The sequence below is a fragment of the Vulpes vulpes genome, chromosome 3 (genome assembly GCF_048418805.1).
Source record: "Vulpes vulpes isolate BD-2025 chromosome 3, VulVul3, whole genome shotgun sequence".
NCBI classification, from domain to species: Eukaryota; Metazoa; Chordata; class Mammalia; order Carnivora; family Canidae; genus Vulpes; species Vulpes vulpes.
The window spans coordinates 30,868,385-30,894,314 of record NC_132782.1 but is presented as its reverse complement, the minus strand read 5'-3'; the positions used below and the strand labels follow the sequence as shown (position 1 = coordinate 30,894,314).

The 25,930-nt window shown below is 44.5% G+C and overlaps 1 protein-coding gene across 18 annotated transcripts in view; it reads right to left on the bottom strand.

The window, feature by feature from the left end:
• Nucleotides 1–25,566, bottom strand: part of GULP1 (GULP PTB domain containing engulfment adaptor 1) — a 219,999-nt gene extending 194,433 nt beyond the window's left edge. For 6 of the 18 annotated variants that reach the window (XM_072752132.1, XM_072752130.1, XM_072752131.1 and 3 more), the window contains exon 1: nucleotides 25,257–25,565. The gene's annotated coding sequence lies outside the window, so the exon portion shown is untranslated. Of the gene's footprint in view, nucleotides 1–22,682; nucleotides 23,281–25,256 lie in introns of those variants that run through there. The other 12 variants (XM_072752144.1, XM_072752145.1, XM_072752148.1 and 9 more) reach the window with 7 other exon arrangements.
• Between the last annotated feature and the right edge of the window lie 364 nt (nucleotides 25,567–25,930).

The window sequence follows — 25,930 nt, the reverse complement described above, 5'->3', positions numbered from 1 at the left end:
CTAGGGGACATCTTATCAACCAGAGATGCTTTTGCCCACCCTCCTCTCCACCCCCAATGACCACCAGAGGACATTTAGCAACATCTGGAGATATTTTGAATCATCACCACAGTGGGGGGGGGGCATGGTGCTGGCATCTAGTAGACAGAGACCAGGGATGCTGCTAAACATCCCACACTGCACAGAAGAGCCTCGTCCCCCACTGCACAACAAAGAATCATCGGGCCCTACGTGTCTTAACTGCCAAGGCTGAGAAATTTGGTCGTAAACACATCACCATGAAATATGCTCTAAAATGCTAGGGTCAAAGACAGGAGAAGGTAGGAAAAGCCCAGAAGGTCACATAAGAGAGAGGGAAGATAAGATATAAGAGAAAGATCAGAATCAATGAAAAATACAAAGTATTTTTGATATTTCCCTACAGCTAATATGAGAAATGCAAATATGGAGTCAAAGCAGTAATGATCACAAAACCACAATGAGAATGTGAGCAAACCTGACAAGCATTTTATAGAAGAAAAAAACGACACTTTTTTCTTAAGCTACACTTCTGGCTTGTTGATGAATCAACTGCCTTCCATACGATTATTTTACTCTCTAATGAACATGTTTCCCGTTCCTCCTGGATGCCAGGCCCCGAAAATGCTAGAGTGACTGAGCGAGACTCATGCTGGGCAGCAGTGCTACTTGGATAGATTGCCCAAATAAGAGTGACCTTGAACTGAGAAATCAAATCTCTTTAACTCCAAATATGTTCATCTCTTCCAACACAAGGTAAAAGAATACATACTATGACCCCATTTTTTAGTGTTTAACAGCAAGGCGTGTATGTTTGTAATAGATAACGTGTTTGTGTTGTAATGGTGCATACTAAACTACTAACAGGTTTTATCTCATGGGGGGCATGGAGGTAAGGGGGGCAGGAATGTAAACAGTCCTATTTTGTTCTCTAGATCTTGGGTCTATGTGCTTCTTTCATAATGGGAAATGTATTCAGTTATAATTACTTTCTTTTTTTTTTAAAGAACGAATTTCCCCAAAAGCAAAATGCAAAAATTCTATAAGCTGCAAATATTTAATACAATATCTTGCTTTATACAAGATACAAATTGTTTAGAAGTCGTAGCAACGGCTTTAATCATACCCCTAAAAAAGGAATTTGCTAAAGAAATCCTAGAGTTTATTTTACAGGTTTAAAAACTTTTTAGAAAACAAATATCACTCATCAATCAAGTGATGAATTTCCATGTATGGAGTTTATTGAAAGAAAAGAACACCTGAACGCCATGAGCACACCATCTTTACTAGTGGGAATTTCAATGGACACTTTTCTGTTGATGCCATCTGGAAATTAACCAACAGATACCATGAGAGCATTTTTAGGAATGTATAAATTCTCCTAAGAGTTGATTTTAAAAAAAGTTTACTGGGGCGCTACGGTGGCTTAGTGGGTTAAGCGTCCTCCTCTTGACCTCAGCTCAGGTCATGATCTCAGTGTCCTGGCATCAAGCCCTGCATTAGTGCTCCACGGGGAGTCTGCCTGGGATTCTCTCTCCCTCTCCTTCTACCCCCCCATAAATAAATCTTCAAAAAAAAAAAATGTTTACTACCTCTAAAATGGACACGATACACATTTTACAACTTTTATGAGGGTTACTCTAATTTATTATAATAGTATATATAGGAATAGTCAATGAACAATTAAATGCTTTGAATTTTCTCTAAGCTGTTTTATTTAATCATGAGCAGGAATAACTGCACTTTCTATTTTATGATTGATTTTTCTCATTTGTGAACATCATTTTATGGACAAAATAATGAATTAGAAGGAAATGAGGTATTTCACCCCCTAAAATTTGGCAGATATCATAAATTTTTTTCTCAGTCTTCAATTAGGGTAATTTACAATAAATAGACAAGTGACATTTTGGCTGATGCTGAAGACTAGCTTGCCAAGGTGTAAAAAATGAACAATAAAAAATGGAAATGAAAACACTGTGATCATAAAATCAATCTCCTTAGGGAGCTATAATTTCATTTATAGAAAAATATTTCTTAAAAAAAAAAAAGAAAAAAGAAAAATATTTCTTACTCCATCTAATGTCATTTTCTATGTGATATCACACCATAATATAAAAATAACATTTCTGCTAATGGCTTATGGCATATTTTTAAATATATTATAAATGTGTCTTTATAAAAACATACTGTTTGCTTTAGTCATATACGTATACGATTAGGCACGTTATTATAAATTATAAATAAAATCAGCATCTTCAACTTTTCAAGTAGAGTTATCTGTTAACACGGCATCAACTAATAAATCAAAAATGTATTCCTGGGGGCACCTGGGTGGCTCAGTCAGTTAAGCGTCTGCCTTTGACTCAGGTCATAACCCCGGGGTCCTGGATCCAGCCCCACATAGGGCTCCCTCCTTAGCGGGGAACCTGCTTCCCCCCTCCCCGCCTGCCTTCCCTTTCCTTGTGCTCATGTACTATCAAATGAATAAATAAAAATCTTATTTTATTTATTGATTAAAATGAATATTTATTATATTAAAATGAATAAATTCTACATAAAAATATATTCCTATTTATTATACTTTATTAGTAAGGGGCACTTTCCAATACATAAACATCTTGATAGGTTATACCCAAATGTGCAGAAATAAACTTGAAATAATGTAAAAGAGATAAAAATAAACCTGTGTAATTATTTCAACTAATCCACACAAACCAAGTTACTATTAAATTATGCCAGTTATATTTCTCTTCAGTTATGGCTTCCTAGAATTTGTTTCCCACATCACCGCCTGACATACCCGTTGACTACATCACGTCAACTATATTTTGCTTCCAGAGTAGTCTTTAAAAGTACAAATCCTATTTCATTCAATCTCAAAATATTCCCCAGTCCAACTCAAGAAGAAATGTTTTCTTAAGGACTGAAGTCCTCCTGTGGGTATAATCATGTTTAAATCTAAATAATCAGGAAAAGGAGGTCATGAAAATCCCATTGTTGGTTCACCCGTTGGCTCTTTTTCTTAATTCTTTATTTTTCTGGCAGAATTGTGGGCGGCCACGGACTAGCTGGAGTAACTGAACCAAACCAGGCCTGGACTTGCGTCCCTCATTCACTCAAAAGGCTCAGGGGAGCCTAAAGGGTGAATAGTTGGTTGACGCTTGAGAAAGGGCTTGAGCAATGGTTTTCAGAGCTCGCTTATACGTGATCGCCCACACAGAATTAGTTTATAGAAATCCAGTTTGATTTGGGAAAATAAAAATGTTTCAGGATACAACTACATTCAACAGAGAGATGCAGGCCCATAACATTTGTCACGGATGCTTTTCTAATAATATTACTATGACTGCCTACTGACCAGTTTTCAGTAATGTCGCAGAATTCATTTTGTCAAAATTGGTTCCATCTACTCATATTTACTTCTAGGTACTCCTACTTTAATGATTGGTCAATTCTGATGGTGCGAGCATCAGAAAGGTTCGAAGTGAAGTCACAGGCAACAGGTATGGCCAGAGCACGGTCGCGGTACGTTTAACGCCTTTGTGGAAACCAACGGCAGAGATATGCTTGGAGAATTGAGGACAACCTAGGGAGACCGGTACTACCTTGCCTTGGGGCCAAGGATCGAGGTTCACGTTGCCAAAGCTATGAAATCCTCACTCGGTTTCTGGGACGGAGCCCACCCGTAAGAACGTGGAAGCTGTAACTCCAACGTGACGCGGAAGCCCTGCTCAGCTAAACCGGCCGATTCTAGAAACGCCGGGCTCAGATTCGGTGCAATTTGGTCTTTTTGGACTTTTACAACGAAGCGCTTGGCAAGCCAGTCCTTTCCGTTCCATCCCCTGTACAATGCTTTAGGTCTCTCACCTATTCAGTTTAGACCTCTGTTGTCTACCTCCTGGGCAGGGAAGATTCAACTTTGGAAAGGAGACTTTGGGTTCATCACATTTAGGTTCTCCTCAGTCTCTTTTGCTGCCTTTTCTTATTCTGATTCCCCTTAAGGATCAAGCGCTCTCAAAGCTGACCTGATGGTGCCAACGATTACCCATGTGGGCAGCTTTCAAATATGTATCTACATCCCAGGATGGATCCTTATTTCCAAATAACATACCCAATTTACTACAGCACATGTCCCCCATCATGGTCTCCAGGCACTTCACCCTCAAAAATTCCAAAGTGGAAACCTTAGTCTTTCCCTCGATTCACATTCTCTGTCCCATATGTCCTTGTCGTGGTGAAAAGTAGCGCCAGCTAGTCAAGCAGTCAAAGCCTGCACATGATTCTCTTTATTCCTTCTTCCTGGAACGTTTAGACCCAATCAGTCAACATTCTATCAACAAACACTCTATCAACAACGTTCTATCACTCCAGCTCTTTCTTCTCCAACTCCACCATTATCTCCTACATCCGCATGATCTCTCATCCAGACAATTTTAAACACTGCCTAAGTCAGCTCCATATGGCTATTTCCTACTTCTGCATTCCATCTTGCCCCAAAGCTGTGAGGTTTCATAAATGCAAAGTTTATCATGTTCCTTAATGCCTTTTCCTTTACTCCATTCTCTTTGAGAACCTTGAAGGACTCCATAGGGTTCACAGTGATGGTACTTTACACAGGCACTTATATACTTAGAAAAATGTAAAAAAAAAAAAAGAAAAAGAAAAAGAAAAATGTAATATCAAGCCAAGGAATAAACCAAGTCACGGGATTACTACCTCATAATCCTGGAGGATCGGTATTGCCTCATTGTAATTAAAATACATTGGTTTAAAACAAAGTTTACAGAGTAGAAGGTCAGATTCAAATGAATCTGAGACTTCCAGGAAATGCCACTTGCAACAGGCAAATTAAGCTTTCGCCAGCACTTGTCTGACACTGGAAGGCTTTGGAGGAATCCAGCACAGTAGCTGGCCCAGAAGAATCGTCTGAAAAGTGTTTTGAATGAAGGCCTGCAGGATTAAATGTAGAAACACCTAGCTTCAAACCCCTCAGCACACTATTTGTGGCTCTCCCTTATTTCACAAATATCATTCCAGCAGGCAGATCATCCCACTGAAATGCCAACTGGACCTCAGAGAGCCTGTGATGCGGCGTCTCTAGCTACAAACGAGCTTCGGCACATCCTTCGGTAGTAGCCCTGACTCACAGCTCTTCAGCCTTCCTCTCGATAGGTTCAGCAGCCAAACATCACCACTGAAAGACCAAGTTAGATCCACTTTCAGAAGCTTCTTTCCGGCCCTGAGTTGGAATCTGAGGACAACGTAATTCCTCCCCAACGTAGAGACCATACGTGACGCTCCATCTCCCAGAATACAAGACAAGACTGAAAAAGAAACACAGTGGCCCTGGATGCAGACTGCGGAAAGGAACGGTGTCCAAACTAACAATGTAGTGATAGGAACTTGGACTATTTGTTGCTTTTCTCAGAATCCTTCTGGTGATCTGTTAAGAGGAGACCAAGGGGATCCAAAGTTGCCTGCTCTCCAGACCCTACAACACACACCTGGGCAAATTCAAGACGGTGGGGCCTGGGGCAGAGGCACACAAGACAAGGCTGCATGAAAATCTTCCGGTATCACTAAAGATTTTGGCTTTTACACGTCTCGGAGATGCACGTGGGGTTCGCATCACTATCTTCATTTTGCATTCAAGAAAGTGATCTCCCCAGGATCCCTAAACCAGGAACTGATGGACCCACAGGCAAGACGACACAGAACAGGAAAACACGGGGTAAGGGGCCAGGTTTACCTGCATCTCGGGAAGCCTTTGATAACTCCTCTGGGGTCTTCCTCCACAACTTCCTACAAACTTCACCCTTTGCTTCACCTTTTCTTGCAAAAGTTCACTACTTTAGATGTACTGAAGTACACACATAAAAGCAAAACAAAGCCCTGGTACATTTGTGCTTTGTGAGTTTGTCATTTTTTTTTTCCTTACATAGTTCTTTGTTTTCAAATTTTTAACCAGGAGGCATTTCTTTAAAAAGTATTAGGGGGCAAAAATGGTCAAGAGCTGAGTTTTGTAAGGTTTGAATCTTAACACCTTAGAGAAGGGAATTCATATCTAAAAGACTACTCTGTGGTAACTGTTTTCACGTGCAAAGTCACAAAACAAAGCGTGCTCTTAGCCCTTGATGGGAGTGATGCATTTTAAGTACCGGACCTGAAAAACAGATTGCAACCCTGAGACCCAAGTGACTTTAATGCCTGTGGAGACACCAAGAAAAGCATCAGAGACCCAGCCTCTTCTCAGACCCAAAATAAGTGGAGTCCAGGCACATGTGGGTGCTAACAGGTATCCAGAAAATAAAGCAGAAAATAATGACCTAAGTGATCCAACTCATAGGCCTCTCGTCATCACTGACACAGCTATTCGGTCAAAATGGACTAAATCTGGAGAGTGCTCAGAAAGACAAAGCAGAGGGGCACAGATGGGTGCCAATCAGTGTAAAATGCACTCATCCTTCCTCAGGCATCTGTCTCCTGGAGAAAAGTTGTGACTCTGCCAGAAACCACTGCCAAATGATTTATGTTTCTCTGATTACCTATTTTCCATTCAGATGTCAACAATCCACAGCATTGCACACTCGTCTTTAATAGTAACACGATTTGAAGTGATGAAATTAGATCTCCAGGATTCTCCTCCTCAAGTTCTTCCTGCCTCCACCTTAGTGCATGATCCAAATCAGTTACTGCACATCTGCATATTATGTGAAAAAAGTCCAATTACATACCAGTGTGTTGGACGCGATCCCAGGTGTGTTTTAAAAACTAAGAAACATGTCATTAAAATGGCCAGGTCATTTTTGTTCCTTTCTATGCTTCAGCATTCTTCAACTTGTTTTGACAGCACGCACTAATTGTGCCAGTCTTGACCTATATATGCTAAAAATGTAAAGAGTTTTCTCCTATGAAATTTCAAGATTAAAGATTTCTTATTTGGTTCACATTAATATTTTATATTACAAATTTTCCACGATGGTATTTCATTTGTGTATAAAAAAATAATAACCAAAAATAAAATAAAATAAATAAAATAATAATAACCAAAATTACTCTACAAAGAGATGATCTCAGTACAAATTACAGAATGTTTTCAACTAGGTAGTTTCTTTTCCTTTCTTTCTTTTTTTTTTTTTTTTTTTTTTTACAAAATACACAACTTTTTGATAGCGACGTGGTCAAAAACACTCTTTCTGCACCCCTCTAGTTTTTATCTTTTCTAAATCTCAAGTGACACACCGCGCTGAAGTTACCCCATTTGTACTTCTAGTTTAGGATGCATTCATTTACATAAAATAGTGTAACAGTTAATTGGAATGAAAACAGCATATAATTTACCATTCGGTTAAATACAGCAGCACAAAATTATACTTTACTCGCCATTTACTGACCTCCTACAAAATGGCAGCCAATGTGCTACGTGAAACAGTCATGTATTTAATCCTCTCAAGAAACTGTGGGAAATTACGTATGTACCACTTTTCAGGTTAAGAAAGAGAAACCATCTGCGATTAATTTGTCTGCTGAAGAGCATCCAGACTGTAAATATCAAATCCTATCTCCAAAGAAGTCAAAGGCCAGGCTCTCTCTAGAACATAGAAATTTCTGTAATGCATTATACTGATCATGCAAAACCACAATGAATAGTGGTGCAAATGTGTTTAAAGCACCAGTGCCCCAACGTAAAGTGCTGGTTGAGTATACGGTACGCGAAAAGCAGCACAAAACTGGAACAAAAATATCTGCTATCGGTAAACCCACCTGTGCAATAAAGTCTCATCACCCTCTCAAACTGAACTCAGTGTATTCCTGGGTGCTATGAACTGAACTGTACCCCACCCCCAAGATGCCTGTGCTGAACACCTAATTCCCCATGTGATGTTACCTGAAGATGGGACCTTTCATAATTTAGATGAAGTCGTGAGGGTGAGGCCGAGGCCCTCATGATGGGATTAGTGCCCCTCCCAAAGGCACAGGCACCTTCCCTAGGGTGCTCCTCCACCCCCTCCGGCCCCTCCTTTCTTCCTTCCCTCCCTCATCCAATACAGCGGCCCTCGGTTTGATTCTCACACCCAATCATCTTCTCTCCTCATCCTTCAGGCAAGCATCCCACTGGCCTTATCATTCAGAACTTTTACAACTGACATCAACTATTCCGTCCACGGTGTCCAATAACTCTCCAATAATGCATAGATCTTTCTCCCTTTCTTGGCCCCCACTCCTTCCCCTACCGATCTGTCCCCTCCCTCTCTCATGTCCCTTCCCTTCTAATAGTTCAATGTTTGGTCCATTTTTTTAACCACCTTCTAGCACATGATTCAAAGCTTTGGTACTACATTAACCTCCCACGGTACACTTAGGAAAAAAATCGATCATCTTCCTTATACGCACCTATATTTAAGAAGAGTATGAGAGGGGAAAAAAATCATACAGCTATAATAATACAACTACAATAAATTTCAAGCAGTCTTCAACATTGCATGGAACTGTGCTATCCCGGTTTGCACGCTTTCCTCTTCTCCACAGTGACAGATGTAGAAGTACGTCTACATTCTCACACATCTGCGGCTGTAAAGAGCTGAGGAAGGCCCACCCCCTTCAGAGAGTACCCACTCTTTAGCCCACCACAGTACCAACCACCCAACGTGCTTTCAGTATACACATACTCATTGGTCTCTACAGACCCTATTTGCCAAAACTGCTCTAAGTGTAATGGAATGTCTCTTGGAAGAATTAATATCGTCAAAATATCCATCCTTCTCAAAGCAACTTATAGGTTGAATGCAAACCCTATCAAAACACCAATGACATTTTCCACAGAAGAAGAACAGACAATCCCACAATCTGTATGGAACCACAGAAGACCCCAAACAGCCAAAGCAATCTTGAGAAAGAACAAGGCTGGAGGCATCATGTTCCCTGATTCCAAACTCTGGGACGAATCTGTAGTAATTAAAACAGCATGGTATTGGTATCAAAGCAGACACACAGATCAATGGAACAGAAAAGAGAGCTCAGAAATAAACCCACACATATATGGCTAATTAATTTTCAACAGAGGTGCCAAAAATATACAACGGGGAGAGCTTCAGCCCAGCAAAGGAAACTATCAACAAAAGGAAGGCAATCTACCAAACAGAAGAAAACATTTGCAAATCACATACCTGATAAGGGGCTAGGGTCAAAAATATATTTTTAAAAACTCATAAGACTCTATAGCAAAAAAAAAACAAAAAACAAAAACAATCCAGGTAAGAAGAATGTGCAAAAAATCTGACTTTTTTTTTTTTTTTCTTAAAGACACAGAGGTGGCCAACAGGTCCAAGGAAGGATGCTCTGTATCACTCATTGTCAGGTAAACACAACTCAAGACCACAGTGAGATATGGCCTCACACCTGTCAGAATGGCCAGTATCAAAAAGATAAGAAATAACAAGCACTGGCGGGGACATGGAGGAAAAGAAACCCTTGTGCACTGTTGGGGGGGATGGAAACTGAGGCAGCAGTATGGAGGTTCCTGAAAAAAAATTAAACATAGAACTACCCTGAGATCTAGGAATTCCACTTCTGGGTATTTGTCCAAAGAAAACAACAAAACTGACTTGAAAAGGTGACACACGCACCACGGTCACTGCAGCATCGTCCACAACAGGCGAACTATGGAAAATCCCAGGTGTCCATTGATGGGTCAATGCGGTATATGTATTCACTGGAATATTATGCTAACTAGTATGACCGTATAGAAAAGAATGGAATGTTGCCATTGTGACCACATCGATGGGCTTCGATGGCACTTCGCTAAGTGAAATAAGTCAGACAGAGCAGGACAGCCATGGTCCGATCTCTCTCACATGCAGAATCTAGAACTAAACAAATAACCAAGCTCATAGATCCAGAGAAAGAACCGGTCATTGCCATGGGGGGGGGGGGGGGGGGGAGGGGAGTACGGCAGAGAAACAAGCAAACTGCTCGTTTTGCTTGCTTTTTAAAAGCTAAATAAATTGAATTTTTAAAATTCAATTGCTTTTTAAAATTTAAATAAATTGAATTAAAAAAAAAAGTATAAGGAAGTCCCCCCACCCCATCTTAAAGAAACCCTTTGTGTAGTGGAACCCAAGTCTCTTTCCGGTGTCTATACTAGCTCTCCTATTCCACGGAGAGGGCACAAAATACATGACTTTGTGCCACTTTGGCATGTGGATTATGCGGAGCTGAAGGCAATGAAGACCCAGCAGACTCAAGACAAACTTTTACTTCTCCCTCAACTACCCAAAAAAGTGTAGAAGGGGGCCTGGCCCCAAAACAGAACTATTATCAGAGATGACTCCTTATCTGAAAGACCTTTCTGTATGTCGAGTGAGCATCTAATTGCCAAACCTCTGTTCCTCTTACTGTCCTGTGAATGACCCTCCTCCCCTATGGAGACCCGGGTTCCCATCCCATTCTCCATTCTTCAGCTTTATGGCAGTATAAACCTCAACTGACCGACGTATCCTGAGGTCTCATATTTTTTAAGGGGACTCCTGTAATTACGTCATTAAATGTTTTTTTTTTTTCTCCTGTTAATTTGTTTTATGTCAATTTATTTAATAGACTAGCCAAGACAACCCAAAGGGTAGACAATGTTCCTCCCCTACCTCACTGACGGGATCATGCCACGAAAGAACTGCCTTCAGGTGCTGTTTTATTTTTATTTTTTTCAGGTGCTGTTTTAAACATTCTACTTCCCAACTAACTCACCACACACACAATCCCATCAAAATGGTTCTCACCACTATTGCCAATGACTTGATGCCAAGTACATTAGACACACAGCAGACACTTTCATCCGTGTCTTTTTTTTTTTATTATTGGTTTTCTAGACTATTTAACACTGTTGATCATCCCCTCCTGAAATCTTGTTTGTTTTTAATCTTTGCTTTCATAACATCATAGTCTCTTGGGTTTTTTCCTCCTCCCTGGTAAATCCTTAGGGTTGTTTGTAGGCTGTGTTTTCTTTTCTTTTCTTTTCTTTTTTCTTTTTTCTTTTCTTTTAAGCTGTGTTTTCTACCCTGGTTAAAATATTAGTGTCTCTTTGAGCCATGTCATAAAGTTTCTTCCCACTATATAAACATTTGGAAGATCCTTTCTAAGCTAAAAACTCCTATTTGTAACCTGAAATCTGAATGTGTATACATCTATATGTATATATATTGTCAAGGAACAAGAATTCCTGTACCCTCAAAGGTCCTTCTAGCTGGACTAAAAATCAAATTGGCAGGAGACAGATTAACAGGAGAAATTTAAATTTAATAGCCTATGTAGGGGGAATCCACACAGCCGTGTAAATTCCAAAGACAGTCCAGTAGGATGAGGGACTAAGGCCGTCCTGGACTAAGGAGGAGCGGGTAGGGATCTGGGACTTAAAGGAAGGGTGGTAAGAGGAGCAGATGTCTGATAATTAGATGTCTGTCCTTCTATACATGTGGGCCATTTAGACAAACTTTATCTCTGTTAACCACCCATATTCTAGGAAAGATCTTCAATTTAGATTCCTCTTTGTAGCTAAGAGAGGGGAAAAATGTCTCTTGAGCCCGTAGAGTCTCCACCGCCTTCAACTCAGAATAATCTTCATGCCAAAGTGGCCATTTTGGGGTGGCCCCAATAATACAGACACACTTATACCATATATAGACACACATCACAAGCCCACAGCAAACTTCTTTGCTACAAATGTGTGTGGCGGGGGCTGTACGACTACCGGATATCCGTAAGGAGAGGACTCAGACACGTCAGAACGTGTCCAAAGTGGAAACCATTATTTTCCTTCAACAATTCTATCCCCACCTATATTTATTCTGTTGAAGAAGTGAAACACCCAGGTTGCCAAAACTAGAATTGAAGGGGAGCAGAATTTGCCACCCCAAAATACGCCTCTGGCATAAGGATCGTCTTTGAGCTGGCTATTTTTAAGAAACAGCAGATGTGAGAGAGCTCTGAAAACCAAATAGAAGTTACTCTTTTGTAAGGGACATTTGCATTTATAAGGAAAGTCTCCGTTGGTAAAAAGGTGTCTCCCTCTCACAGCAGGAAGAGAAGGATGATCAACCCTCTAGAAACTCTTCCAAAGGAGAAGACATTGACTTAAATCTGTGTTTAACAGCCATACCCTGTTTACTGTGCTTTTCCTGGAAACTTCCTGTCACTGGATCCCTACCCTCCCGATATCTTCTTATCTTCAGATGGAGATGGCATTTAAGGTGATGGCTTCGGCCACTTTGGGGAGTTACTCAGTTTTTCTGGGTATCTCCCATGTACAGGAGGTGTACCTGTCATTGAACTTTTGGGTTTTTTTTCCTATTAATCTGTGTTTTTTTTTTCTCTTGTTAATTGGTCTCACCCAAAAACCTAGAAAGGTAGAAATAACATTATTTTACTTGCCACCAGGACCAACATTTATACCATCCTGTTGCCTACCTCACACAATCATTGACAAATCATCAAAATGTACAGATTTTTTTTTCTTTTAAACATGATCTTATAAACTCGTGTCTCATTACCGTCACTCTAGACTAGACTACCGTCTTCCCTTGCCTTGGCTTATTGGCAGAGCATTTATTGAAATATAAAATGCAGAGGACATCTTGTCACCACACTGCTACAATATTTCAGGATTTTTCATTGTTCTTTGAAGCGCAAAGTTTGGGTTAGAAAGCCCCACAAAATCTCTGCCCCCCCCCCCCCCCCTGCCTGGCTTCATCTACAACAACTCTAGTCCTTCTTTCCCTTCCACTCTGTCCTCTAGCTCTACTTCAAGGCTTCTAGATCTATGGCTGGACTCTATAGTCACTCCTTGTGTAAGATTTCCCACATGCGTGAAACACTCTCCCCTCCCACTGCTGCCTACGGAGGTGTCTCCCCCTTAACATGTATGTCAAAGCTCCTAGGAGTGGCTCCAAGCATTCAAGAGAACCTTATAATACCCAAGCTCTAAAATACCATGAGCGGCCAAAGGTCAACTGTATTTCAAAAAAAAAAAAACTCAAGCTCTAAAATATCACAAGCGGCTAAAGGTCTAACAGTATTTCACCAAATAAATAAATAAATAAATAATAAAAAATAAAAACCTCCAAAAAAATCAAATATTAAAATTAGGAGAACTTTGAATGTGATATTTTGATTAAGAAATTTTGGGGTTCTTTTTTTTCCCAACTATTTAAAAATAAAACTTAGACTACCTTAAGGGACGAAATGTTCTTTGAGGTTCTCTAGTCCCTCCTCTCAGTGAAGGAAAATGTTGTCAAATACCTAAGTGAAAAGTATTTGTCGTGTTATTAGAAACTATTAATATTAATGATTTTACATCTTAGGCTGTATTTACCCAAACCTTATCATTTTGACAAAACCAGGGGAAAATGGGATTAACAAAAGGTCAGATATTCTCACTCAACACGTTAACCCTCCAGTCGCATCAAATCGAGCAAAAGCCGAAGCAAGAGGCAGACACAATTTAGTCAATGGGTTAATCTTTATGCCACGTAGGATACAATGAACCAGTGCCCTGTCGCAGCGGAGTTGGAAGTTGCCAGGTCAGAGAGTGGGAACGAAGCAGCTCATGGAGCTGAGTCGGGGGAAAACGGGGGGTAATCGGGCCGTCAGCCAGGTGTCTAGCTGGTCACGTCCCGTAAAGGCACCACACGCACACCAGGGAGACCTACCAGGGCTGGCGAGTCCTCCAGGACCACGGGTGCTCCTCAACTGCACCCCGACTACTTCCCAGGTCCGCTGTGTGCGAGGAACCGTAGACACGTTTTGTGATCGTTTAAAAATCATAAAAAACACAGCACAAATGCTTAGGACATAGCACGCCCCAAATGCTGTTGGTAGGGAAGGAGAAATATTTCTTTACCTTTCTAGGCTCTTGACTGAGACTCTGTAACGCAGAAGAGATTTTATTTATAAACATATAAACCTATTTAAGTTTTGCATGACACAGGGCCTGCTCAAGAAAATGAAGACCTGAAGAAATGGCTAAACCTGTTTTTATGCTAAGTTTAAAGAAGAGCCACAGTCTTGGAAAGATACGGTAGGAGAAAGATTCCGAGCTGGGGGGACTCAGCAAGATGACCCAGGTTCCTCCCGGCGGCCCTTTGCCTTCAGAGATAAGGATGTTCTTCCCTCCTGGAATAGAGGATGACATCCTGGGGATTTTACGACCTGCTTCGGAGGAGGGTCAGAAAGTCCTCCCTTCACAGGCCGCTTCTCAAATTCTTTCAGCTTGAAACATTCAACACCTCAAGGTGCCGTAGTTTGAGGTGGCACACCCTGAGCCCCGGCGTATTCAAGTTATCATTTCTCTCTTATTCAGAAAATATGACTTTCGGTGTGGACTCACTGACAGGGGTAAGAAAGTAAGTTTAGACAAGAGTGCGCGTGGGGGTTCCACAAAGATCCCACTAGGCGGAGACCATTTAAGGGAAGGAAAACTGTTTCCACTTCATCTGATTATTTTATGAGTAGAAGCTGGATGCCAGTTATCTCGACACTTTTCCTCATTTTATATCTGCTGCGAACCAAGTTATATTTTCTATCAGAACTCTCAGAGTAAATAAGAAGAGTCCTTTTTACACTCATTGCCATACCAAGAATGATTTATTCACATTCAAAAAGACACAAGAATGTGGTTCCCTTTTAAGCCAAGGAAAGGTCAGAGGGCACTCCCATTCCCCGAGGGCAAAGGGATGCCCCCCCCCAGGACAATCCCTGAACAAGGGCTCAAAAGAACAATAATCCTCTGAGAATGGCAGCACTTTGTAGGATCCGGTCCCTGTGGCCCAGCTTTGAATGAAGGTCATGATCTCACCCAGGAAGCATCTCAAGCATGTTTACTGCATTTTTATGCAAAAGCTACTGCCCGTCCCCATCACAGTAGGCCTCGTTACTCTGGATATCTCCCTCAGTAACTATTCTTCTGAGGCCTCTTTTATCCAAGCTACTGCCGCCCTGTTTCCTTCCAATCCAACGCGGTGTCCAGCCCTCAACCTGCCCCAGGAGAGGGCTCTAAGACCACGGCCTGTTCTTCCCTGAGGCCCTGACCCCACTGCCGCTCTGCTTTACGCAGGCTCCCAACAAATGCAGATTTCCACCTGCGGTTTCACCAACTGCTCTTCTCCATCCGCACCGTCCATACAACCTTTCCCTGTTTCTCACCCCCCTCATCCCAGCTAACCTGCTCCTTGGGAACTCGCTTACCCCGTGACACGGTTAGATCATTCCTGGTTTTGCCTGCCTGCCCCTCCTGCTGAAGCCGACGGGTAACCACCCCCCCCACCCCCCACCCCCCCCACCCCCCCACCCCCCGCAGGGCGGGTTAGTGCCCCTAAGTGTATTTCACAACTGCTTTGGCCAGTTCTCAGCTCTGGGCAATTCCTATCAGCTTGAAAGCAAAAAGGCAAAGACTCAGATATAATCGTCATACTTTGATAGAGCACATTACAAAAACCAATATGCAAAATGTTAAATCATCAAAAAAACTAACTCAAGAACATGGTGGCAGAAAATAATGAAATTGCTAATGTGTCAGTGAACTAGACTTTCATAAAACTACTTCCTACTTAAAAGTGTATTGTAGGTCTGCATTTTCTTATACCTCTGTGAATGGATCTGTACTTCAAAATTTTCTTTAATTTTACTCCTATCAGCTTTATTTTTTAATGTTTAAATAGTTATGTTAGCTCCAAGCTTTAAATTATTCAGATGAGGCACTGAGTTTCCTTCAATGATTCTTTTTTTTTTTTTTTTTTTTTAAGATTTTTTAATTTATTCATGAGAGACAGAAAAAGGGAGGCAGAGACACAGGCAGAGGGGGAAGCAGGCCCCATGCAGGGACCCGACACAGGACTCAATCCCGGGACCCCAGGATCAAGCCCTGGGCTGAAGGCGGCACTAAACCGCTGAGCCACACAGGCACCCCATCCTTCAGTGATTCTTCATGTACATTTAATGTTTCCGATACACTAAAGCCACCAAACAAAGTGGTGTAATGTTATGAAATGACTAGATTGCAAGTTCCTATTTCAAATTTATTTTTTTTGAATAATGTATTTCTGAGATATATGTAGAATTTACTCATCTCAGAATAAATTTATTTATGATAACTAATCCATTTACTATGTTAAAGACATAATAATATTGCAGGATTTAATAAAACATTTTTTTAATAAAACATTTTTTATAGAGTAATAGCAATAACCCTATCCAGAGTTCACAAAATTCAAGTAGTCTATCCATTTTCTTTAATAGCCTAAATTATTACTTCAAAAATGTTTATTTCAAATTAAGATACCACTTAATAACTGTTATAATTAAGACACATTCTAAGTAACTAAAAATTCTAGTTCAAATTCATTTGAAACATTGAGAACTTCATTATCTCACATAACAGTAAATCCAGAAATATGGTAGGTTGACTTATGGACCCAACAATGCCATTAAGCACTTACGTTCCTTATGGGGTTTTTTCTGCTATCAATAATGCATTTGTTTTGCCCTCAAGCCAGATTACCTAGTGGACAAAAGATGACAATTTAAACTCTATTCCAGAAAGAACCAGTATCAAGAGCTGGCACATGCCTTCTCACCCAATGTCTCCTCGCTAAGCATAAAGACATTTTTTCTACCCTACTTCTCTCCGGTTCTGTTAGTTCCCGTAATTGACGACGACGACTGGGATAAGGAAAAGGGGTCCCTCAATCACCAATCACAAAGGGAACAATGCCCCATGATTATTAGCTTAGGTCAACTGAAATTTCACTTTTTTAGGAATGAACTGCCTTCCCTGGAGTCACGTGGGGCAGAGTGGATGACTGAATAGTTAATTATTTGAATGACCAACCAATAGCATCTGCCATAAGGAAGGAGATAGGACTCTCGGAAGTGAAAATATGCTCATGGATCAATGTGCAGGAAATGGAAAGCAGAATTAACCCAAGGTAAAGGGTCACACGTGGCTTAAACTAATCCGAGTCATTCCAAGGGAACCTGACAATCCAACACAGAAATGACATAAAGAAGTGGCCATGATAACTCGATGTTTACCAGTAGAATGGACACAATGTGGAGCCAAAAACAAGAAATAGGCTGAAAGACCATCATCTCTGATTGTGATCTTGGAGTTACTGTCAGATTTCAAATACAAAACGATTGCATTGCACCCACCCCTTGGGATTTTAAGGTGATTTATGAATGTGAGGCTCTATGTAGTAATTATCTCAAATTAATAAGTTTAAAGAGACTGCTTTTGTCATTTATTTCAAAGAAATTGAATCATCAGGTTCAAATATCAATACAAAAGACTAAGTCTATAAAATGGAAGTATCTCCAGAGAAATGTCAAGCCAAGCAAAACGAAGAAAGGGAATATAGTGCAATAAATTACCCGATATATGCTTCAATTGTAGGTCCCCTTCATAACACAGGGATTTACTATACTTTTATGAATTCTACATTCTTATTTTCCAAAACTTAATGGCACACATTTAGATTTTTCACCAATAGTGGTCATGAATAATACACATCTTATAACCAAATATATAATGTTAAGTAACTCAGTGACACATAGAAGAAACCACTTCCATATATTCATAAGTTATTAATTTTGCCCCTAGTATTCCCAGGAAATGGCTAATGTCGGCGTAATTACTTATTACCAACTAGAACATACTGAGAACTGTTTAACATATCTCTTCTCCCTTGTAAAACATACCTATTCTCTCCTGGAACTTAAAGTGTAGTGGAGGAGACAAAACATTTATATATGAAAAATAAACCAGCACCACAAGGCAAAATTCCCAGCTAAATCACAACTGTTCCAAATATAGTTAATGCTATAAAGTGAAAAAGATAAATCTGTTTTTTAAATTTACATGTTCTGAAATGAAATAAATCCTTCTTTGTTGAACTGTCACTAAGCAAGATAACCAAAAACTGCACACATGCTTCTTGAATAAAGCAACTAATCTAGAAAATAAGCATCATTTATTAGAAATATACTTTCAGAAATATTTAGGATATCTCTGTATAACTAGCACATAAAACTGAGTTAAATAATTTATTTTAACCTCAGTAAATGGCAGCAAAACCAACTGGCACCTCTGAAAAAAATCAGTATAGGTGTCCAGGGATTCTTAACCTGTTTTGTGCCATAAATCCATTTGGCAGACTAGATAGGTCTATGAACCCCTTCTCAAAAGGTGTTTCTAGATGCTAAAGTAAAATAGAAATTATGTAAAAGAAATAAGACTTAAAATAGTCATAATAAAGATATATTAAAGATATATTTTTAAAAGTTAGATATAATAAAGATATATTAAAACTTAAAACATAGCTACACGTCTATAGATATACCCATATATGAGAAAATAATCCCAAGAAGCAGATGCAATTATTATCTCAATTTTGAACTAGTGATAAACATAAAAATATTTCAAAATATGTGCAGCCAAAGCAATTAGACATGACAATAAATAGCTGCAACTTCTGGAAAGTTACAGGTACTATTAAGGTGTATGTGTATGTGTCGTGTTCACAAGAGAAATGATGTTGTTGCTCCTATTCAAGTTCAGGGACACCCTAGAGTATGAAACGGAGAACACGCTCAGCTCCCTGTGACTCCAATTGCACATTAGTTAGATCTGGAGAGATGGGGAAAGAAAGGAAGATAAGATAGTAATTCTTCAAGATCATTTATCCAGTTAAAGTTCTTGAACTTCCACAGGTAATCACGAATGACTAAGGTCATCATGAAGACAGAAAGGAAAAACATCCCTACAGTTCCAAAATCCCTAAGTCGCTCTGTTAAACCACTTCCACGGTTCCCGATTTCCCGATTTCCGGCCTGTGCCACTCCATCCCTCTGGAAGGGCCTGCCCCGCCTTTGCCTGAAAACTTATCTGCGTCCTTTGCCCAACAATCATCTCCACCCTTTGTTTTCAGATACTGCTGCCCCTAAAGCTGATGAAGAACCCCACCCATACTCCGTCAACATCCTCGTCCTTACTAGGGAGTTCCACAAAAACAAACAAAAATTAGATTACAGAGAACACCACACACCTTGACCTTTTTAAAATACATTACAAAGCACTCTTCTTAAAACTTTTTTCAGTACTTAACCATGTTTTAACTCACTCGGGTGGAAATCTGGGTAAATTAACCTATTTGCTGTTAAAATTTCACTCTAAAATATAGCACTCCCTTGATGGTTGTAAACAGCTATGAGAGAAAGAGAGAGGCTAAAATCAAGTTTCTTCTCTTATATCAAATTTTAATTACTTTAGATTTGGAGATTTGCTACCACGGCACAGATGGTTCTGTTTGCTTTTTAGCTAAAGCGCTGTCTGAGATCAATATTACCTCATTTACAAACTAAGTGAGAAAGAGAGCTCAGCTATCATGTCATGAAATATTATATAACCATTTGACAATGTTACGTAGCCAAATCCTTAATGATTCAGTTAGTAGGTTATTTATGCTCCGTAGTTCCTTCTACCCAACCTCCGGACAAGCTGGTTTCAGTCACTTCAATAGTTACCACCATTTCTACAATCATTCAATCTGCTTTTTTGTTGGCCGCTCGGGCACAGTTTATTAAGTTCCTTGGAATTCTTAGAGGACTTGCGGTTGAAATTTTGGGAAACAAGCCAACTATAACACCTGATAATCCTAAGAGAAAGCTATACGATACCAGGAAAACACCACATTTATACCCAATGCTCACTTCACCATACCTTCTAACTATTCCAAGCAGGGAATTCGCCTTCTTCCAGTAGTTAACTAACTGCACACGTGCCCGTGTTCTACTAAAAAAAAGTAGAAAAGGTCTCCACGATTATGTCACCGTCAGAGCCATTAACCAAGAAGGTGGGTAGAAGATCTTTCCCACTACTTTTCTTTTTTTTTTCTTTTTATTTACGATAGTCACACAGAGAGAGAGGCAGAGACACAGGCAGAGGGAGAAGCAGGCTCCATGCACCGGGAGCCCGACGTGGGATCCGATCCCGGGTCTCCAGGATCGCGCCCTGAGCCAAAGGCAGGCGCTAAACTGCTGCGCCACCCAGGGATCCCTCCCACTACTTTTCTCTATCTTTATAGATATAAATAAAAGCCTGAAAACTCCTTCAAAATTTGGAAGGGCGGGGGGGAATTTAAGCATCGCTAGCCACAGTTATCTAAAAAAAGATTTTAAACTAATGGGTAAAATTGGCCTAGAAACATCAATTAATTGAAGTTACTTTTCCCTATAAAAATATACCTAGCATAAATAGAGAAACCTCAAAGCATATATACAATTATATGTCATAAATACTTCATAGAGATATAAATACATGTATAGAGATTAAGTCTATATATGTACACACAGATACAAAGAGGCATTAGTCACCTAAGTCTTGGACATTTCTAGGATATATTCTGAACTTTCTCTTCAGAAAGTATATGATAAAAACAATATGTAGATATATTTATATAATGTTAATATCAAAAAAATAAACGTAAGATTACAGCCTCTATTACTATCTAGATTGTTCTCTTAGGTGTACTCTAGAAAACATATAGTGTCGTCCAAAACTTCTTTAAAAAGCTATAATCACAACTGTTACGTAACTACCTTACTCATACTATGCGACCCGCCTTTCCAACACTATCCTTAAGTGCACCATATGGAAAGATGAAACAAATTCCAAATTTACCATAGGACATCATTTCAATGAGGGCAGGAAATGGGCATTTATCTCTTTGTACAATATTTGTGTCAGTTAACGGTCTTCTCATTAAAAAAAAATCATGAGTTGTAAGTATCATTAGGGCAGCTGAAAACTTTTAGTCTAAAAGAAATACAAAACTAGCAACTAACAGAGCCTAAAAACAGTATTAAGCACCTTCTAAGCCTGAAACCATGACTTTCCGTCATGATCCTTAAAATAAAGGCCTGATTTGAATTTCGTATCTCCATTGCTTGAAAGCAGAGAGATTTCTCTGCTCAAAATTTACACCAATTTTCCTCTTCCAATATGAATATATTTAAGTCCCATAGGAACGAGTTTAAGTTTCTTGATCTGTAAATGTGTTAAGGCAAAGCACTATTAGATCCACTAACCTCTGATACGTTTAGGGACCAGGGCTCAGGTAACCTTACGGTTGACTCCTGTAGTAACTACTTTTGTAGTTATTATTATATTCAAATAAAATAACTTTTTTGTCCTTTGAAGTTTTAGAAAACTAACTTGACAGAACGAATCACAAACAAAATGCTCTGCTAAGTGAACTCTAAATAAAAATTATCTAATATTCAGTAGTGAAGATTAAAGAATTTCAAGATTTTTAATATAAAATCAAATGCAAAACTGGATATTTTCCACTAAAATTATTACTCTAATTTATCCTCGAACACTGACTTGTCCTTTGATTATTCCAGAAAAAAAGTACCTATTTAATACATTGACCCTTTCACCTGAAAAAATAAACATCCATGCATACGATATAGCACATTAAGCTATAAAAATAGGTAGTTTATGTTGCTAATTGACATGTGAAACTAAAAATGAAATATTTCACAATTATCGTGTGTGGAACAAGGACATATGTTATAGGTAGCAAATGGACAATAAATTATATGTTGGTAAAATGCTGGTAGAAAGTAAAATAACAAAAATCACAGTGCTAAGAATTTCAGAGCTAAGATCTGAAACCAAGCATGCCGTTTCCTCGGACATAAAAAATATGCAGCAAATATTAATTGAATTAATTAATGAAAGGCTCCTAAATCTACCCTCTCACCTCTTAAAAGGAAACCGTTGTGGCCTTTGGGAAAAGAAGTTTGCTTGCACACCATAAATGTAATTTTAGTCCTCAAGTGTTATTTCCGAGAAAGGAGCCAGATCCTGCAAATATATCTGGTAACTTCTCATAAAGGCAAAATTGAGCTGGACTTCAAAAAAAAAAAAAAAAAAAAAAACTGGTCCTGACTATAAATATAAACCAAGAGAAAAATAATTCGCTGATTGTATTTTTCTGTCTGAGAGAATGACTCAGCTGTAACCATCACAAAATCTCACCCAATATTCTCAAAGATTAAAACCTGATTAAACTAAAGCTAGGATCCAAATGCAAAAGTAGTAACTTTTCTAGGAAATGCAGCCCAGTCGCTGTAACGTGTGGACTAGATACAATTACCGTTTTACCCCCATCCTTTCCACTGAATCCACTAAGAAACTCTGTGACCTTTATATTTCTAAAACTATTAACATAATTTAATCTCACAGTAAACTCGTAATTATGTAAAAGAAAAAAAAAAGTTTCTTTGCAAGTTTAGAAACTGAAGTCCCAGGGGAGGCCCTGCCGAGGGGATCTGCAGGGGTCCCAGGGCAGGCGCGTGGGCCGCATCTCAGACTCGCCGCTCCCGTGGAGAGGAACCAAACTAGCGCTTTGTGCAAATCAACCCCCAAACCCAGGAGGGTGAAAACCAAAGTCCCGGAAAAGGAAGGAAGGAAGGAAAGCAGGAAAGAAGGGAGGGAGGCAGGGAGGGCGGGGACACAAACTCCACGCAGAGGGCCCGCGCAGCAGGCCTGATGCGGGGCTCGGGCAGGAGGGCCCAGGCCGGGGGTCCACGCGGACACGCGCGCTCACCCGACTTGCTCGCCTTCAGGAGGGGGCGCCGCCCACACGGCCCGCGCCTCGCCTCGCGGCACCACCCAAATCGGTGCCACCTGAGAAATCCTAATTGACGGATTCCGTTCAGGTGGAAACCGGCTGCTCAGAGCGCAGAGCGCAGGTCCTGGCTTCCTGCCGGCAGGCGCACTGGGGGCGCGGGCGGGGGCGGGGCCGGGTCCCCGCGGGGGCGCAAGGAGCTGCGGGGTGCAGGGAGGAGTTTCGGGGAGCAAGGAGGAGCTGCGGGGTGCAAGGAGGAGCTGCGGGGCGCAAGGAGCTGCAGGGTGCAAGGAGGGGCGGGGCGCAAGGAGCTGCGGGGTGCAGGGAGGAGTTTCGGGGTGCAAGGAGCTGCGGAGTGCAGGGAGGAGTTTCGGGGTGCAAGGATCTGCGGGGTGCAAGGAGGACCTGCGGGGCGCAAGGAGCTGCAGGGTGCAAGGAGGAGCGGGGCGCAAGGAGCTGCGGGGTGCAAGGAGTTTCGGGGTGCAAGGAGCTGTGGGGTGCAAGGAGGAGCTGCAAGGGCGCCAGGAGCTGCAGGGGCGCAGGTCGGGGCAGCGCGCAGCCCCGGCCCCCCCCCCCCCGGCCGCCCCGGGAGGGCTCCCCCAGCACTTGTCTCCCCTCCTAGGTCACGCCCCCTGCTTACTGCCTCTGGCTATTTATTTTTTTTTCCTTTTTGGCCAAGAGGCCTGAGCTCAGTCACCCCAAAACTTCTCCCGGCAAAGCAGCCCCTTGTTTAAGCCCCAGGGCCCAGGTCCGTCCCCCACCAGCCCGCCAGCTCCGCAGGCCCTTCCAGGGGGGCCTGGAGCCCGGGGCGCGCCCCCCTCTCCGCCCGCGGGGCTAGCGGCTGCCCGAGGGGGCGCACGGGGAGTCAGGGAGCCCCCAGAACACCCCGGAAGCTGTCGTTCCCGTGTCCCTGCGACGTCCCTCTTCTTAGGAGCAGGTCCTTCAAGGACCCTAATAGGCGCTTCCCAGGGGGTGGCCCCAGCCCCGCAGCCCCGCAGCCCGCTGCTCAGCCCGGCCGTCGGCGCCCGGGAAGGGGGTGCGCACCCTGCCCCGCCCCGGGGCGCCCCCGGCACCTGCGCCTCCCCCCGCGCCCGCACCCCGTAGGGCGTCCTCGAAGGGCAGCCCTGCCCGGGGCCTCCCGCGGGACCTGGGAGCCCGGGATGTGCATCCTCCGCCCCCCCACGGGGACCTGGGAGCTCGGGGTGTGCATCCTCCGCCCCCCCACGGGGACCTGGGAGCTCGGGGTGTGCATCCTCCGCCCCCCCACGGGGACCTGGGAGCTCGGGGTGTGCATCCTCCGTCCCCCCACGGGGACCTGGGAGCTCGGGGTGTGCATCCTCCGTCCCCCCACGGGGACCTGGGAGCTCGGGGTGTGCATCCTCCACCCCCCCCCTCCCCCGGAACCAGAGAGCCCGGGGTGTGCATCCTCCACCCCCCGTCCCCGGGACCAGAGAGCCCGGGGTGTGCATCCTCCGCCCCCCCACGGGGACCTGGGAGCTCGGGGTGTGCATCCTCCACCCCCCCCCTCCCCCGGAACCAGAGAGCCCGGGGTGTGCATCCTCCACCCCCCGTCCCCGGGACCAGAGAGCCCGGGGTGTGCATCCTCCGCTCCCCCACGGGGACCTGGGAGCTCGGGGTGTGCATCCTCCGCCCCCCATGGGGACCTGGGAACTCAGGGTGCCCGCCCCGCCTCCCTACAGAACCTGGGAGCCCGGGGTGTCCGCACCCCCGCGGACCTGGAGCCCGGGTGTCCGCCCCCCTGAGTGTGGGCCCCCCCACCCCTGCCTAGGGGACCCCGAGCCCGGCCCTGGCAGGTCCCGCCGGCCCACCCCGGGGCGCACACTCCCTCCGGGGGCAACAAAAGGGTCGCTCGGCTGCGCGAAGTTTCGCTCCGGGGTCTCCTCGCTCGGACCCCGCGGAGACGCCCCGGCCCCGGCCCGCGCCGCTCCCCGCGCGGCCGCAACAGGTCCTCGCCGCGGTTCCGGCCACGGGCCTCCCGCCGCCTCCCCCGCTGGGCGCCCCCCTCCGGGACCCTGCCCTCCCCCCGGACCCCTGCCCCACCCCCGGGGGCGCTGCCCCACCCCCGGGGGCGCTGCCCTCCCCCCGGATCCCTGCGCCCTCTCCCCAGACCCCTGCCCAACCCCCGGACCCCTGCCCTCCCCCGGGGCCCCCCGCGCCCTCCTCCCCGGACCCCTGCGCTCCTCCACAGAGCCCCGCGCCCTCCCCGGGACCCGCGCCCTCCTTCCCGGGCCCTTGCCCTCCTCCCGGACCCCTGCGCTCCTCCACAGAGCCCCGCGCCCTCCTCCCCAGGACCCTGCCCTCCTCCCGGGGGTGCTACCCCCCTCCCCAGAGCCCCGCGCCCTCTCCCCGGACCCCGGGGCCCCCCGCGCCCCCCTCCCCGGGACCCGCGCCCCCCTCCCCGGGCCCCTGCCCTCCTCCCGGACCCCTGCCGTCCTCCCCCGCCCCCCGCGCCCCCCTCGCCGGGCCCCTGCCCTCCCCTCCCCCGCCCCCCGCGCCCCTCCCCGCGGCGGGTCCCCGGGGCCCGCACCCTACCTGCCGGAGGCCGGGCTTGCGCGCGGAGGGCGGCGGGGGCGCGCGGTCCCCGAAGACCTGCCGGATCCGCGCAGTGGGGTCGGCTCCGGGCGGGCCGAGCCGCGCCACCTCCGCCTCCTCCTCCTCCGCCGCCGCCGCCGCCGCCGAGCCCGCGGCCCACTCGGAAACTTTCCCGGCGAAGAGTCGCCGCGGCCGCGGGAGCTGGGCCGGGCCGTGCGCCCCGGGACCCGCCGAGCCGGCCGTGGTGGCGCCGGGTGGAGGCCGGGCCTGCGGGCGGCTCGGCTGGGGCCGCGGGGCTCCCCCTCACGGCCGAGGGGCCCGGGCGCCGCGGGCCCGCGCCCCCCCGCCCGCCCCGCCCCGCCCCTGCCCGCCCCTCCCCCTCCCCGCCCCGCCCCCCCCTCCCCCGCCCGCCGCTCCCGGGCTGCGCTGGCCGCCGGACGGGGTGCGGCGCGGAGAGGCCGCCGGGGACAGCGAGGCCGCCCCGCCCGGACCGACGGACCGAAGCCCCCGCCCCCCCCGCCCCCTGCGCCCCGCCCGGCCCCGCGCACCTCGGGGGGCGGCACGCGCGGGCCCGGAGAACCTGCGCCTTCGCTTTCTTTTCGGTGTTTGGTTTTTATTCAAATCCAGTTTGCAAACCCGCAGGGGAAGCCCCAGCGCTCGCCCGGCAAGAGCCT